This window comes from Rosa rugosa, chromosome 6 (assembly GCF_958449725.1).
Source record: "Rosa rugosa chromosome 6, drRosRugo1.1, whole genome shotgun sequence".
Taxonomy (NCBI): Eukaryota; Viridiplantae; Streptophyta; class Magnoliopsida; order Rosales; family Rosaceae; genus Rosa; species Rosa rugosa.
Genome location: NC_084825.1, coordinates 25,465,883 through 25,481,368, shown reverse-complemented (window position 1 = coordinate 25,481,368; position 15,486 = coordinate 25,465,883).

The window sequence follows — 15,486 nt, the reverse complement described above, 5'->3', positions numbered from 1 at the left end:
TCTTGGTCTCAATGTTGTCTTCCAAAAAATGAAGGTGGTCTAGGGGTGAAAAATATTTTCTCTCTTAATCAGGCTATGCTTTTGAAGAGGTGTTGGGAGGTGGGGGAGGGCTCTTCTCCTTCCACCCTTTTCCTTAAAGATAGGTTTCTAAAGGCAGATCTAATTCCCAAGCGCTCTTACCAACAATCTTCTATTTGGTCTGGGCTTAAGAAGCAGTGGATTGTAATTTTGCAAGAGGCGAGATGGTTAATTGGCAATGGGTTGAAAGTGAATTTTTGGACAGACAATTGGATGGGAAGGCCTCTCGTTGATCTCTGCGGCATTGATGCCTCCCTATGGCCAACACTTAGGGAAAAGGTTAGCGATTTCATTGTGGATAATCAATGGGTGCTGCCTCAAATTTTCTCACTATTATTTCCGTTAATGGCACATCAAATTAGAGACATCATCTTACCTATTGAGCCACTTGAGGATCAACTAGTTTGGCCGGAGGTATCTTCAGGACAATTGACTGCCAGGGATTCTTATGAGGTTCTTAGACTGCACCATCCTCCCTCAGAGTGGGGCATGCGCATATGGGACAAAGCCATCCAACCACGGAAAAGTATTCTCACTTGGAAGGTACTTCGTGGGCGTGTGTTGGTGGATGTGCAGCGACAAAAAATAGGTACTTATCTTTGTTCTAGATGCTCTTTTTGTGGTTCAAGTGTAGAGACAGTAGAGCATCTTTTTCTTTTTTGTCCTGTTGCCATGACTTTATGGACTTGGTGCCTAAACATGTTTAGACTACAAGCTCCACCACAATTGACTTTGCATGTTCTGATAAGCTCAGTTTACACTCGTACCCTTACAAGTTCTGGTAAGTTGCTTTGGAGATTGGTGTTCTGTAATTTGCTATGGTGCTTATGGGTGGAAAGAAACAAGTTGAGATTTGATGGGACAAGTTTTAATTTCCAAAGACTAAAGCAGTTCTTCATCTTGACTTTAGGAGATTCTGTTGCTCTTTGTTTTAAGCCTGGGATTTCATCCCAGTCTACTCTTCCCATTTTTACAGTTCTTGGGTTGTCTCCTTTAAGTGCTCGGGCTCCCACTTACATTCCAGTACATTGGAAACGTCCCCCAGCTCCTTGGTTAAAGGTTAACACTGATGGGTCTTTTCAAGATGAAGATCACGCAGGCTTTGGTGGTGTTTTTAGGGATTGCAATGGTTATTTTAAGGGTGCTTATGCTTCAAAGTCGCTAGCCAAGAGTGCTATTGAGGAAGAGTTGCTGGCTGTCATTGAAGCCATACAGATTGCCAAAGCTCGCCAATGGGATAATATATGGCTGGAGACGGACTCTGCACTTGTAATCCATTATTTTAATTCACCTCATTTGATCCCTTGGAAGTTACGCGTGCCTTGGTTAAATTGCTTGCACACTGCAAAGCAATTCAACTTTAGGATTTCGCATGTCTTCAGGGAAGGAAATTGCGTAGCAGACAGGCTGGCACCGTATGGAGCAAGTCACATAGGTAATAGTTGGTGGGAGGCTCTCCCAGACTTTATTGCTGCTATTTATGGTGGGGATCTTATTTCTTCAGTTTTCTATCGTGTTTCTTAGTTTCATTGTACCTTTGTATTGTGTTCTGTGGCTGTATTGTTGGTTCTTTTTTTTCTTTGTTGCTGGATGTTTCAGGGTGTGGATTTGGCCTAGTCCTCCCTCCCTCTGTACTTTCTTTTCCATATTAATAAAATTTCGGCTAAGGGCAAGGAGTTAGCTCTTATGTCGCTTCTATAAAATAAAAAAAATAATAAATAAATATAAGATCAATGAAATAAATAGGAGCATAGGTTTTGCACCTAGCCTCCCTCATGCATATAATGTAACCCATTTTCAAATGACAACATGCTTCGATAAATTCCCCCTCGGTTTTCACTAGAGAAACCGAGATACCAACTAATCATGCAACCTAACCATGTCACTAGAGCAGAGCTAGATCACACGACCTTAGTCCCATTTACATTCGCTAAAACATAAAAGGGCTTTGATGCCGTAAAGCCTAAGGCCTCTCGACTCTTAAACTCATGGCACCAAGCATTAATTTTAAGGTAAGGAACCCAAGCAATCTAGTTCTTCCTGTAAGAATAAGCTAGACCACCACCCTATTAGCTACACATGCTTCTCGGTTACAAAAGATTGTCAAGCTTAAGTTTCCGATTTCATTAATTCCTACAACATGCTTCTAGGTGACAAATCCAAAAACACATGTAAGAAAGCATTAAAGTAAAGTAGCTAAAGGATTCAAAACATGCATACTCATCAAAAACATGGCATCACATTGTTTTATACATGAGTTTGGCTAGAGCTAAACCCTAGCCCCAAATTTATTCTACTCACAACCCATAGTTACATAAATCAAACCCATAAACATAATAACATCAAGCAAAAGAGAAGAATAGTGGAGAAAGTGGTTGGTTACCAAACTAGCTCCCCTTGATGCAAAACTAGTGAGAGATGTTTCAAAGTATAGAAATTTTGGTTTCCTCAAACCCAAATTGCCATACAAATCCACAAAGCTCTTAGAAACTTGAAGAACAAAGGCTTGAAATGATGAAACTAAGGTGTGATTGATCAAAGATGTAAAGGATCTTCGGTTTTTGGTAAAAACCCAAGACACTTTACACTTTTCTCTGCACAAAAGCTAAACTAAACTACATGATGAAGAACTATGGAAAATGGAGAGGAAATGGAGAGAGAAAGGAGATGAAATGGATGAAGGAATACATCCCCAAAACGTCCAAATGAGAGGAGGGTATTTTTATAGGCCAAAAGTGATGAATGGAGGGTGGAGATCAAAGGAAATAAAGGGCTAGATGTGATTGACAAATGTGTAAGCACAAAATATGGATCTAGTCTTTAACTCCACATAGAAAGGACCTACAAAGCCCATAGATATTTTGGTGGAGGAGACAAAGTAAGGGTAGAAGGGTCATTATGTAAGGAAATATGGTAATAAATGTGAGACAAAGGTGTAAGGTGTAAGAATAGGACCACTTGTCATCTTTCAAATTTTGAATTTCAAAATAACCTAGACCTAAAGTCTTCCCACCTAAAGTCTCTAACCCTAGTCAGCTCTTCCTTGTCCTCCACACATGTTCTTGGCCGGAAATGTCCAGAATCCTGCATTGACCTCCGTTGACTTCTTTTTCGTCTGTTTGCGCACTTTCTTCTCCTTTCTTCCTTCAATTAGATCTATACCAAGACTTCAGAATTGGCCTTTGACTTATTCATCAAATTTTCCTCCATGAGTGTAGATCATCCTGGTAAAATTTCAGAGCTTAGTTCACAGTGATTTGGCCAGAAATGCTGCCGGAATCCTTACAGGTCCGGTTTTGCAGTTTTCATCTTTTAGTCAGAAACTTGAACCAATCTTTTGAAGGTCTTCCACTCCAAACGAGCTCTTTAACTCTTCATAAGAAATGATCCTTAGGATGTCTATAATGTATCTGGAAATTTTCAACTCATTCGGAGCTCATTTGGTCAGTCTGTCGCTCCTCCTTCCTTGCCTAGCTTGGTTTCTCCTAGCTAGAGTAGGAAAATGTGCTAAAGTTGAGTTTTTAGGGCATTTCCATGCTTCTCCATCGTTTCCTAGCATGATAAGGAAAACATAATAAATATATATAAATAAACACAAAGGTTAAGCAAAAGTGCAAGATTAGGGGAATAATTACTAGGTAATTATGGACCTAACACAAACTATGGCTATATTTGAAATTGGTGGTTCTTGCGAATCTTCTGGAGTATACTGAAGGAGGATTCGAGCTATTTTGTAATGGTGGAGCATGACATGTCTAATGAGTTGACCTATCTCTATGTAGCACCGTGGGTACTACCATATCTTTTTGTTCTATCTGTAGATGGCAGCGGAAGGGTATGTAATAGTCACTCTGGCTTTAGACTAACACAAATTTCTAGTAATTTGATAACACTCCATGAATGCTATCTGGAGGTATTACAATATGCTTGTAACCAACTCTTTTTGAGTTTCTATTTATAAAGTTATTTCATTGATTCAAAAAAGTTCATACCTCAGTCTAGTTTTTGTCACTTCTTTGTTAGGATTCAGTTTACCCCCTTGAACTTTGGGCCTAAAATCAGACTGGTCCTTAATTTTTTTTTTTAATCAGACTGGTCCTTATACTTCAAGATCGCATCAACCAAGTCCAAATTTCAAATTATCCCCTAAATGTGACGTCACATGCTGAGTTGGAGCCGACGACAGGGGGCCCCACTCTTCAGTTTTTCAATCCCCAAATAGGCTAAATTCCCAAACTAACCTTTGGGCCTAAATTCAACAAAAAAAAAAAAGAGGCTGCCCAACGACGTCGTATCCATCGTTCTCCGCCTCGACCTCTGCTTCCTTCAAAGGCTGCTACTGCTGCCTCTTCTCCTTCCTTCCCCTACTGGTCCTCGTCGTCGTCCTCGCCGTGAAACCCAAGAACCCCCAGTTTGATCCACAACAGGTAGGCGTCCAGTACATGGGCATCAACTCACCCAATCCCTCAACATTCGCATGCTCTTCTCGGCTAAGAACCCGACTCCTTAAACTCTTCTTCAAACCACCCAAACCCATTTCTCTCTTCTTCCCCATCATGGCCTCCTGCAACTCCCCTTTACTAATCCCGTTCTTTTTCTTCGCGTTGGTAGCTTTCGAGTCTTTAATCGATCAATTCGACTCTAACCCGTCTAGCTCTTCCCCAATTTCATCTAAACACTTCTCATTCTCCTTAACCTCGTCATTCCCACCACCAGACCCTCCCGACCCGACGCGGGTCCCACCGGATCGTCAATCCTCGTATTCCTCTCCTCCCCGGCCTCAAACCTAGCCGGTCCAGAACCCGACCCGGAGCCACCCGAACAACCCGAACCATCAGCTAGGGCTGTAGATCTCCCCAATGTTCCAATTACCTGGAGCTCAATCAAGCTCAAACTTCGATTCTGCCGAAGAAAAAGAAGCACCACCTGACAATTTGGCCCAGAAGATTGAAGAACAGAAAAAATTGAAAGAGACCCAGATGAGGAAATTGAGCAACTTGAACAACCCAGAAGAGAATGGCTAGAGATGAGTGTGGTGAAGAATCAAGGCAGCTCCGTCGTCGATGCGTACTCTCTCTCCTTCCTCCGTCACTTCTCGCTACGCCAATCAGCGTTCCGCCGCTAGCTCTTCCGCAGGTTTCGTCGCCGGCAGCTGCTGCATGGCTTGGAGGAGGACGCCGGACTGGTGGAGGGTTTCATTGGGCGTCGTTAGAGTGGTCGCCGATAGAGAGAGAGAGAGAGAGAAAGAGAGAGGGGGGAGAGAGAGAGGGAGAATGTATAGAGAAATAAAAATAAAAAAAATTAGAAATTATATTAAATTGGAAATGACAATTATGTCCTCCTTCAGGGTTTAAAAAGCTGAAAAATGGGGCCCCATGTCGGCTCCAACTCAGCATGTGACGTCACATTTTGGGGATAATTTGAAATTTAGACTTGGCTGATGCGTTTTGGAAGTACAGGGACCAGTCTGATTAAAAAAAAATTTAAGGACCAGTCTGATTTTAGGCCTAAAGTTCAAGGAGGTAAACTGAATTTTTTCCTCTTTGTTATTACTTGGTTTCCAACAAATCTAATCTAAAGCGTTCAAATAAATAGGGTAAGGATCTTCTTGACTTTAGCGAATACGGAAAATGTTAATCGGTTATCGTTGAAGTCAATCGGGTGGGCTTTTTTTAGTAATTGGACCGGATGTACGTCCCCGTCATTTTTCTTTAACCAAAAGATAAATTAAGTCATCCTCCTTCTAAAATTGACAAAATAAATAAATAAATAAATAAATAAATAAATAAAACCTCTATTTTACACTACTAGAATTATGCTCATAGACATCACGACAATTACATCGGTGAGAAATACACGCGATGTAAAACAATGTCATTAACATCGATTCCTCAAAAACCGATTTCTATGAATATAACTAACATCGCTTTTTACTGTTGACCGATGTCTATATTTTGAATCAAAAATTTTCAAAAACGCGGAAAGACTAAGTTAAAACATTTAGTACAAGCGGGAGCAAAATTTTCATTCCCCCCACACTTCGTCAGTTTTTCCACTTTTATCTTCACTCACTTTATCTTCCAATTTCACATTCTCCCTCTTCCACGAAGCCCTAGCCCCATCCTCCTCCTCTCCCGCTATCTTTCCACGACCACCACCGCCTCCCTCTACTTTCTCTTTCTCATTAATGGCCTCCTCCTTCTCGCTGCTCTCTCTCTCTCTCTCACTTACTCTCTGTAAAACCGTCTGTCTCTCTCTGGAATTGACGAAGATGAAGTCTATGCAACCGCGCCACAATTTCTTACGGGAGACAATGAAGCCAAGCCTCCCCAGTCGCTAAACCGTAGCTCCGGCAAGCCTCCAAGGAGAATGCGCCTCTGCCTTTAGATCTAACTCGTCATCCTTTTGATTCTCATAGACGGAGATTCCCAAATCCTCCCTCTTTCTATCAAGAATCGATTCACGACGATCCCTTTTTATCCCGATTCAATTTCCCCAGGTAGTGTTTGTTTGATTTTTGGTATATGGAGATGAATTCTGTTCCATTTTGCGTGGTTTCAGTTGTAGATTTTCAATTTTGAATTTTTTTTGTTTGGGGTTTCATTTCAGGGCGATGGCTCTGATGGTGCAGTAGATGGCTATGATAGTGGCCTTTTTTGGTGTACTATCTTTCATCTTCGGAATTATTGCGGAAAACAAGAAGGTATTGTGTGTTATGGGTCAAATTGGTGATTGTTATGTTGGAAAGACTGACTATTTTCCTTGTGTTACTTTGTGCATCCTGAAATTTGATCCATGATATTCTTCAGTTGTTATTTGTGGATGGTGGTTTGTTTTTATTAGGGATTAGTTATTTACCATGATTTATACAGCATCAAATATTGAATTTTGAGTGTGTTCTATCTCTGTGAGGCTGGATTTTGTGTAATTTAATGATTGTAGATTGGAGGAATTAGTATTATACTTTGTAAGTCTTTTTCCTTTCAGGTACTGTTAGTATTGCATCAATCATTGATGCCTTGAATCTAAAGAATACTGGTGCCTGGATAATTTCTGGTTAACAGTCGGTGACTGAGTATTGCCTGCATATCCTTTTGCTAGAATTATCTATTAGTGCGTCTCATGGTGCATAATACACCCCTTCAATGGTGTTCATTAATTGGGGGATGAATTTTTGAAAGAGGATAACATATCTCGCTTTGCAGTAGAGATTTTGGGAATGGAAAGGACATTAGAGTCAGATAATTTGTCGTCTTTTTTGGTGGTCTCAATCTAGTGATAAACAGAACCATCAAGTTTTCTTATTCCTATCTGAATGGACCCTTTTCTTTCTTTGGCACTTTACAGAAGGTTTCCGGGAGCTTTGACTACCAATTGGACTACAATGAGATCAATTCATGGAACTGGTATCCCTCACATCCCCATAACTTTTCATTTTGATTTATTTGTTCATGTGTATAACTGTTCTAGTAATTTCTGTTTATCGGCAGCATTCTACTCATGTGAAATCCTCACTGTTTTTTATATAACATGAAACTCTGGGTGTCTTTGTCTCATCATTTTTTTTTTGGGTTGAGAAAACTTGGGTATAAATACTATTTTTAAGGAGAGAATTGGAGCTCAAGATTTTATTTATATGTATTACACAGTTTCTTATGTTGTCACACCATTATTTGTTGTTACTTTGTTATATGTAAGTGAGACTGAATTTCTTTATGCGGCTTGTTTTTCTTCTGTACGTGTACCAGCATCTATGGCTGCAAGAGATTACTATGAGACAGTTGGGGTTAGCATGAATGAAAGTGCATTAGAAATAAAGAAAGCTTATTATGGGGTAGGTTCTGCCTCACTTCTGTTTTTCTTAATTTGCATATGTATGCACAGAGTCAAGTATTATAGCATGTAGAAATTTCACTTCTAAGAGACATTTCACTATAATTATATGAAATTTTAGGTATATTACAGATGGAGGTTCAAGGTTAGTGCAGCTTTAAACCTATTAGTTCAAGGTTAGCTATGTGTCCTGATATAGTGCAGTGTGGTCTATTCTTATTGGAAATAATGCAAATCAGTCATGCATGTTTAGTGGAGTTCTATTCGGACCTAGCTAAAATATTTTGAGATGGCTGTACCTATTCCATATGCAATGAATTATGAAGTAGGCTGGCTAGTCCCAATAGAGAGGGTATATATCCACACATTTCATTGTCATGAGTCTGGTCTTCTACTGTAGGAAGTTGAATCAAGTTATAGAGGAAGAGCAATAGGAATTTAGACCTATATCTCCTTCATGTTAAGTCATGCTTTTGTGCCTTTGTTTTGCAGCTCAAGTAAGTTTAGTACCTGTAGTTGATGACAATGACTCTTTGTTGGATATATATTGGAGGTTAGTGGTAATTCTATTTGTATTTGTTTGCCTTTAATTTCTTGCACGTTATTCATCACATATTGAATTGTAGCAACAGTGAGTGATTTTTTTTTTTTTTAACTACATTTCTTTACAATGACATTACAGCTCTGGCTAAAGATAAAGCAGATGCACATATTAATCTCAATGAAATGACAATTCAGCAGGTGACTGCTCTAATTTCTCCCTCGTCTTTGAACATTATTGTTTTCTGTAATGAATTACTTGCACATTGCTGTGTACAGGTTAACTAGATACAGGTTTTCAATCAGTTATTTATTTTTGGGACAGAAGAGGTTTAGGGTTCTTGTTGCTTTGGGGGTTTATATTGGGGTGTTATCTGAAATTTGAGGTGGATTTGGTTTCAAATTTTCAATGTCAAGGTGCTTTGATGTAAAAGAAGCTTCAGGCTATCGTCTTAGTTCTTTGTCTTTGTATCTCCAGGCATTGCAGTTGGGACAAGACTCGGAACTTCTTCGGTTGTCTTTGAAAATCTGGAATTAGTGTGCAGTAAGAAGGTGTGTGATCTAGGAATGGGTTTTCAGTTTTTTGCCTTTGTTTTTGTTCTAAGTTAATGTTTTTGTGATTCTTTCTTCTCAATCTCTTTGAAATCGGATTGGGGTTTGCAGAAAACAGAAGGAAGCTTGGTGTTGTTGAGTTTATTCTTTTGAGGTATAGTTCGTAAACCTGGAATTTTTTTTTATTGGGATTTATTTTCTTTGTTTTTGTCTGTTGATTATCTGCTCTAAGATGAGGTGAGAGGGTTGGATTTTATTTGATCTTGAGTATCAGAGCTTTTTCCAATTTTCGATCTATTGATAAAAGGTAGTCATGAAATATCAGTAGTTCATAGAATTTTCTTTTTCACTTGGGTATATGTGAGTTGGAAGCTAGATAAAAAAAAAAAAATTAACAACTATATGAAATGTATCAGTTTGATTTGGTTTGTAAATTTTTTTTTTTTTTTTTTTTTGCGCAGGAACCATCTGAGAATTTCAAAGGCAAGAACATCTAGGTATGGTTTCTGCAATTTTGTTGCTTTATATTAGTTTGTTATGTGAAATTGGAACTGTACTTTTTGAATTAGCAACTATCTAGGAAATGTTTCTGTTATCTTTGTTCTGGTGAGTGAAAGAGAGTATTTAATTATACGTAAGTTGCATATAAATGGTTAAACTTGAAATGAACAATTGAGTGAAGGCTGAATTGGGTAATAATTAAAGCATGAAGCGTGGGAACTTTGGTTTCTAAATTCTGATGTTACTAGTATGGCTGCAATTTGAGTATTCCAATTGATCATTTGATTCTACAATGATTTGTGATTAATTATGTATTGTTTGCGTATGTGTTGATATTTGAACAGCTTTTGTAACAATCTTAGATTAAAGTATTTTTAAATGGGTGGATAACCGTGCAAAGCTAGGAACATCGTCCACCAATAGAGGAGGAACGATTAGAAATGGAGGTTTCTTTCACTGGTTTGGTGGTCTATATGAAAGAACTCGTATACTCGATTAGATTGGGGGACTATAACAAAATTGAAGAAAGGGTCTGGTCTGATGTATCTTGGTCTTACTTAATGGTAGGTTGAATTGGTTTTTTTTTTTTTTTTTTTTCAAGCTGGAGCAAGTCAGTGCCTCGATGAATCCTGAATACTTTATGCTGAATATGAATGAAGTATATAGGCAATGCATAGGATGAAGAAGAAGATTAATGATTCTGTAGCTTTCCTCTCTCTCTCTCACTTCATATTGTTTATCATTGTGTACCAAACGTTGTGTTGTGTCTTTGTGAGAAAGAAAACAGAAGATAGCATGCCATTTACTCACTCACTCTCAAAGCTGAGTTTCTAATGTTTATAAAGTTCTTGACTAACTAGCGCTCAGGTTTATCTCGTCTTGGCGGTAGAACCACTAGCTATAGCATATCAGTTGGTCTTATAACTATGAATTTGTTATGATGAAAGGGACATCCTTGTTGTGGAAACTTTTTGGGGGGTTTGTGATTTTTTCAAATACTTTGATGGTGGTGTTTTGTGAATCAGAAAAAAACATTTGTGATGTGGGAGGACCATCGAGTACTCGTGTTTTCTTTGCACTGCTTAATCATGTTTTCTACAATCATTTCTTGCAGGTTGCTCTCCTAAAGATGCAAAAATGTATATGCGCGGGGATCATGTGGCATTAGGACAGGGGGGTGCCAATCCAGTTTCTCAACTCAACTTCTAGGCAATACTTCTTTCTGTTACTAAATTCATGATTTCAGTTTGATTGAGTTAATTTATATCATTGTCTATCATCTGTTCAGAATGTTAAAGTGTTGCATAGAGACACCATATTGGCTTTTCAAATCTCTTAATTATATTTCGGCATAATTTTTGTTATTATTTTGATTCATCCTTCAATATTGATTTCAGCTGAGCTTTGTTTTCTTTACAATTGGACATCCCAAGACTTTCTCCAACTTGACATTTCAGTTGAGCTTTGTTTTCTTTAGAATTGGACATTCCAACTTGACGAGGTGCGCATTGAGGTGATTGACTGTTTGCAGACTTTGCTATTGATGCTGACTAGCAAAGTGATTTTGAGTAAGGCTAGCTAGATTTTTTGTGAACCATTTGGGAGTAGTTGTACTGTTGCAGCAACTGTGAACAAAACTTCATGTACACTTATTGCAGTGGTATGTTTTAGGCTAGCCTTGAAGTAGGTTGGGGTATTTTTGCCTATTTTGTGAACTATTAACATCTTTGATGTTGGATACAAATTAATGCAATGCCTCATATTCAAATTATTTGAGATTTCATGTTGTCAAATGTGGATTAGATAGATGCATTGTAGCAGCAATTACAAAGTTAGTGGACATCATGCTCATGTAAAGGACATGATGTATATACGTTTATTTCAAATCAGTATTAAACTACAAAAACGATGTCATTAAAGAGATGATACATCAGATTGGAAACAAAAATCGATGTCTCTTTATTCAGTGCACATCTAGTTATTAAGTAAGAAATGATGTAAAACAACGCAATGGACATTCACTTTTTAAGTAAGAAACGATGTAAAACAATACAATGGACATTAACTTATTAAGTAAGAAACGATGTAAACCAACGCAATGGACATCGATTTATTAAATGAAAAACGATGTCTAGTACAAGTATGAACATCGGTGTCAACCTCAAAAACTGATGTTTAATATAAGCTTGTACATCACTTCATAAAAGGAAACGATGTTTAACATGATAATGAACATCGGTCGAGTAATACAAAAGAATGTAGATTCAATCTTAAATAGTTAGATATATGGCAAGTACCCGTAAAACTTATAAACAGCAGGCAAATTTCTTTTGCACCGATGTGTAAGAATATATTATACATCGTTTCTAGAATGACTAACGATGTTAAAAAGAATACTAGTGCTATTGGAGCTATATTTCGTTAAACATTAAATGCATAAATATGAAGGTTTAACAATATCTAAAAACACCAATTTGTGATCATAATAGCAGATAAACATCGATTCTAGAATCTAATCCGATGTTTATTGTAGTATGGGACATCGGTTTTTAACCGATGTCTATTTTTTGCCGATCTTTTACATCACCCACTAACACATGTGCACAATTTTTTTTTTTACATCGGTTTCTGGCCGATGTATATGAGAAAAATTCTAGTAGTGTTAGCAGCATTTGGTGAAAGAAGTTGAAATATTTGAGTTACAAGAACATTTTTTTGGTATTAAAGAAATATTTGGCATCTACTAAAGCATTTAAAAGCTTGATAAAAATTTTATGTGCCTTCTAACAAGACCACTATATATGTAACAAAATCAACTTCTAGATAAACAATCCCAAAAAGAGTACAAAAAGATTATGAAAAGGCACATATTTGTATATAAAAAGCAAATAAAAAAATTCCCAATAGGAAATATGACCAAAAAATAATTTACGAGGGAAATACCGTTTTATCTTGTATCGCTTCCAAGTTAAACTAAAACTCTAACCCTAGTTCCCTCTTTTCAAGTTTCTTCCCATGACAACCATCGATTCCATCACTGCCAGATTCGCTGTTTCCTTGACTTTGGCTTGGGATGGTGACGCAGTAGATTTGATTAGGATTGGAGGCAGCGCGGCTCAAAAGTCTCAATCCTATTTGTTGGGCAAACCTCTAATCTACAATAAGTTTGTTGTGGCTGATGCACATTTTCACGTACTTTCAATGAATATGGTTGGTTAACAAACCATCTCAAATCCAAAAGAAGTCAAGTGATCTATTTCTCATATCCTTCAACAAGGTCCTTGTTTATTTGGAGCACTACGGCAGGATTGGTCTCACGACTTACCCTGCTAATAATGACTTGGCTTGCACAAGATTTAATTTTGTCTAGTTTTTTTTTTTTTCCTACAGAAAATGATATATATATATTATTGAATTACTTGATTCTATGGTTTACAATTGCACCACAATTGAGTGCCTAGGCTTTTGTAAACTATCTAGTTTGGAGTTAGGTTTTTCAGATCGATGTTTATCACAGTTTGTATACTCGCTTTGAATAAGTGAGCCACTAGGTTTTAATGAGCGGTGTTTGTCAGGTTTGGTTTTTGCTTAGCCCCCAGATACATGAGTTGAATCTGAAAATTTGATGCATGTGCCCTTTTGGCTTTATCAATAAAAAAGATAACTTTGATTCTCCAAAAAAAAAAATGACTAAATCAAAAGCAAGTTCTAGTACCTTGGAGTGTGTGTGTTTAATGAGCACTTTGACTTAATGTCCAGTTATAATGGACCTCGTACTCTACCAATTTGGATATGAGTTTCGCTTTCCGAGATTAGTTAGTTAATTACAGACTCCGCTTTTCTAGGAGGAACTTTGCTCCTCTAGTGGTCCTTATATGGTCATGTTGGAAGGAGATCATAAAAGAGAACTTTGGCACTACGCCGTTTTTAGTGTATGAGGTTTATTTTCATGTGTGTGGTTTGTGGAATATACAATGGTTCGTAAGCTTAGAAAGGATCCTAAGTGACCGCAACCTCCTCCTAGATTAACAATCTTCGCCAAATGGATGGCTAAAGATAAATATTGATGGTGCATTCATAACTACTACATAAACAAGGGTTATCGGAATTGTGGTTTCTGATGACTCTGAATCTCTTATTGGTTTATCCATAAATATTGTAAATGGTTTCGACGTTGAACATGCACATGGAAGCTCTTGAAAAAGTTTGCTTGTTTAATCACTAGTCAACAACACTTATTTGGTTACTTTGGAGACTAGCTCTCTTCTTTTGGTCCAACAATCTCTTTCTTTTGTGGTTTCACATATGTGTGTTATCACACATGTGCATGACAACATTCTAGATGCCCTTGAGCATATTCTAGCTAGTTTCTCCCTTTTTCATGTTAGGCGTAAAGTTAATAGTGTGGCTCATAATGTAGCTAAATTCTTTAAGTCACATTTACCCATGTATTTCTAATTTCATCATTGGTGCCCTTGTACTTGCTAATTTCAATCAATCTTATCTAAGTCTTAGCTTTTTTGCTAACTATTTTGTGTCATATTTTGAAATTCTAGTTACTTACGATATAATTATACATACCATATTTGTGAATCATAATTATACACTAGAGTCACATTTTCAATTTACAAAGTACTTGACAGAAAAAGTAATCATTTGAAAAGATTGATTAAAATTGTAGAGCATAGAGGTACATGCATGTATGAAATTAAAAGTGTTGGGCCCAATGATTTAAGGTGTAAAGCTCAAGGAGATTAAATGAAATTACCACATCCTTTAAATTCCAATCTTTCTACAACAATATGGTTTGTTGACCCTCCTACAGAGCTCTCTCTAGCTGAAACCTCATTTTGCATTTTTCTTTTGATAAATTTCCTAAAAGATCGACCTTTTGAGAACTTATGATAAGCTTGATTGATCTATTTTGGAAAAGGTGTTACTTGAAGTCATCTCCCATAATGTGTGTCATTCATGCGTCATATCTCCCTACCCAAAACTGTTTTTTTTTCTTATTTTATATTTTCGCTGATATCCAACACTTTCAACCCTAGCCCCAAAAAGTTCACTACTTACTCATAACTAAATAAACAAGCTTCAACATACTACAATACATCAACTAATTAAAGAGAAAAAGAGTGAGAAGTTATTATTGATGATGGTGGAAATGGTGGTGGAGATGTGTCTCCCATGTCATGGTGTTGTGGTGGTTGTCTCATCTTCCTTGCTCCTCAAACTCCTTAATGTTGTAGAGAGGATGAAACCTATAGTACCTAATGACGGTTTGTGATGTTGAGGGGGTTGGGAAATTGATGGGCGGTGGAAGTATAGTGGAGATGGTGTTTGAATTTAAGGGAAGTGGAGTTGTAGACAAAAGATGGAGCCAAAATGAAGGGAGAATGGGTGAATAGGTAGGAGACAAAATGGGAGAAGAAATCTCTTACAATATGGACAAAAAAATGGGTCAAGTTGCATGTTAGAGTCCAATGGAAATTAATTTGGGGGGGGGGGTAGGAATTTGAATTTCAAATGGTGGAAATGGTCCTCCTTGGTTGGATTACGGATCGTCTCCATAGGTGGCGGCTTGCCGAAAACTCACTGGAGAAGTTACTAGAAAATCTGACTTGCATGTTTTTGCCCAAATTCCATGTCTTCTTCTGCTAGCTTCAATTCTTCACATTTCAAGCCTCAATTTTCTTCTCCTTGCATGGTTTTCTAGAAGAAAAAGAAAAAGGGTTAATATAGGTAAACAATAATCGAAAAAAAGAAGAAGTTAAACTTCAAGGGTTCGAGGCACAATTGCAAAGGAAATTGTGACTAAACAAGGCTCAATCACTTAAGGTAGAGTTGGTTCGCCCTCCTAAGCTTGATCGAATTCTCAAGGGAGTGGCTACACTGGTTCTTACGATGTCTGATTTGGCCAAGTCTTTAGTTAGGAAGAAGAACAGAGATCGTTCTTTTGGAGTCTCACCAAAATGAACAATG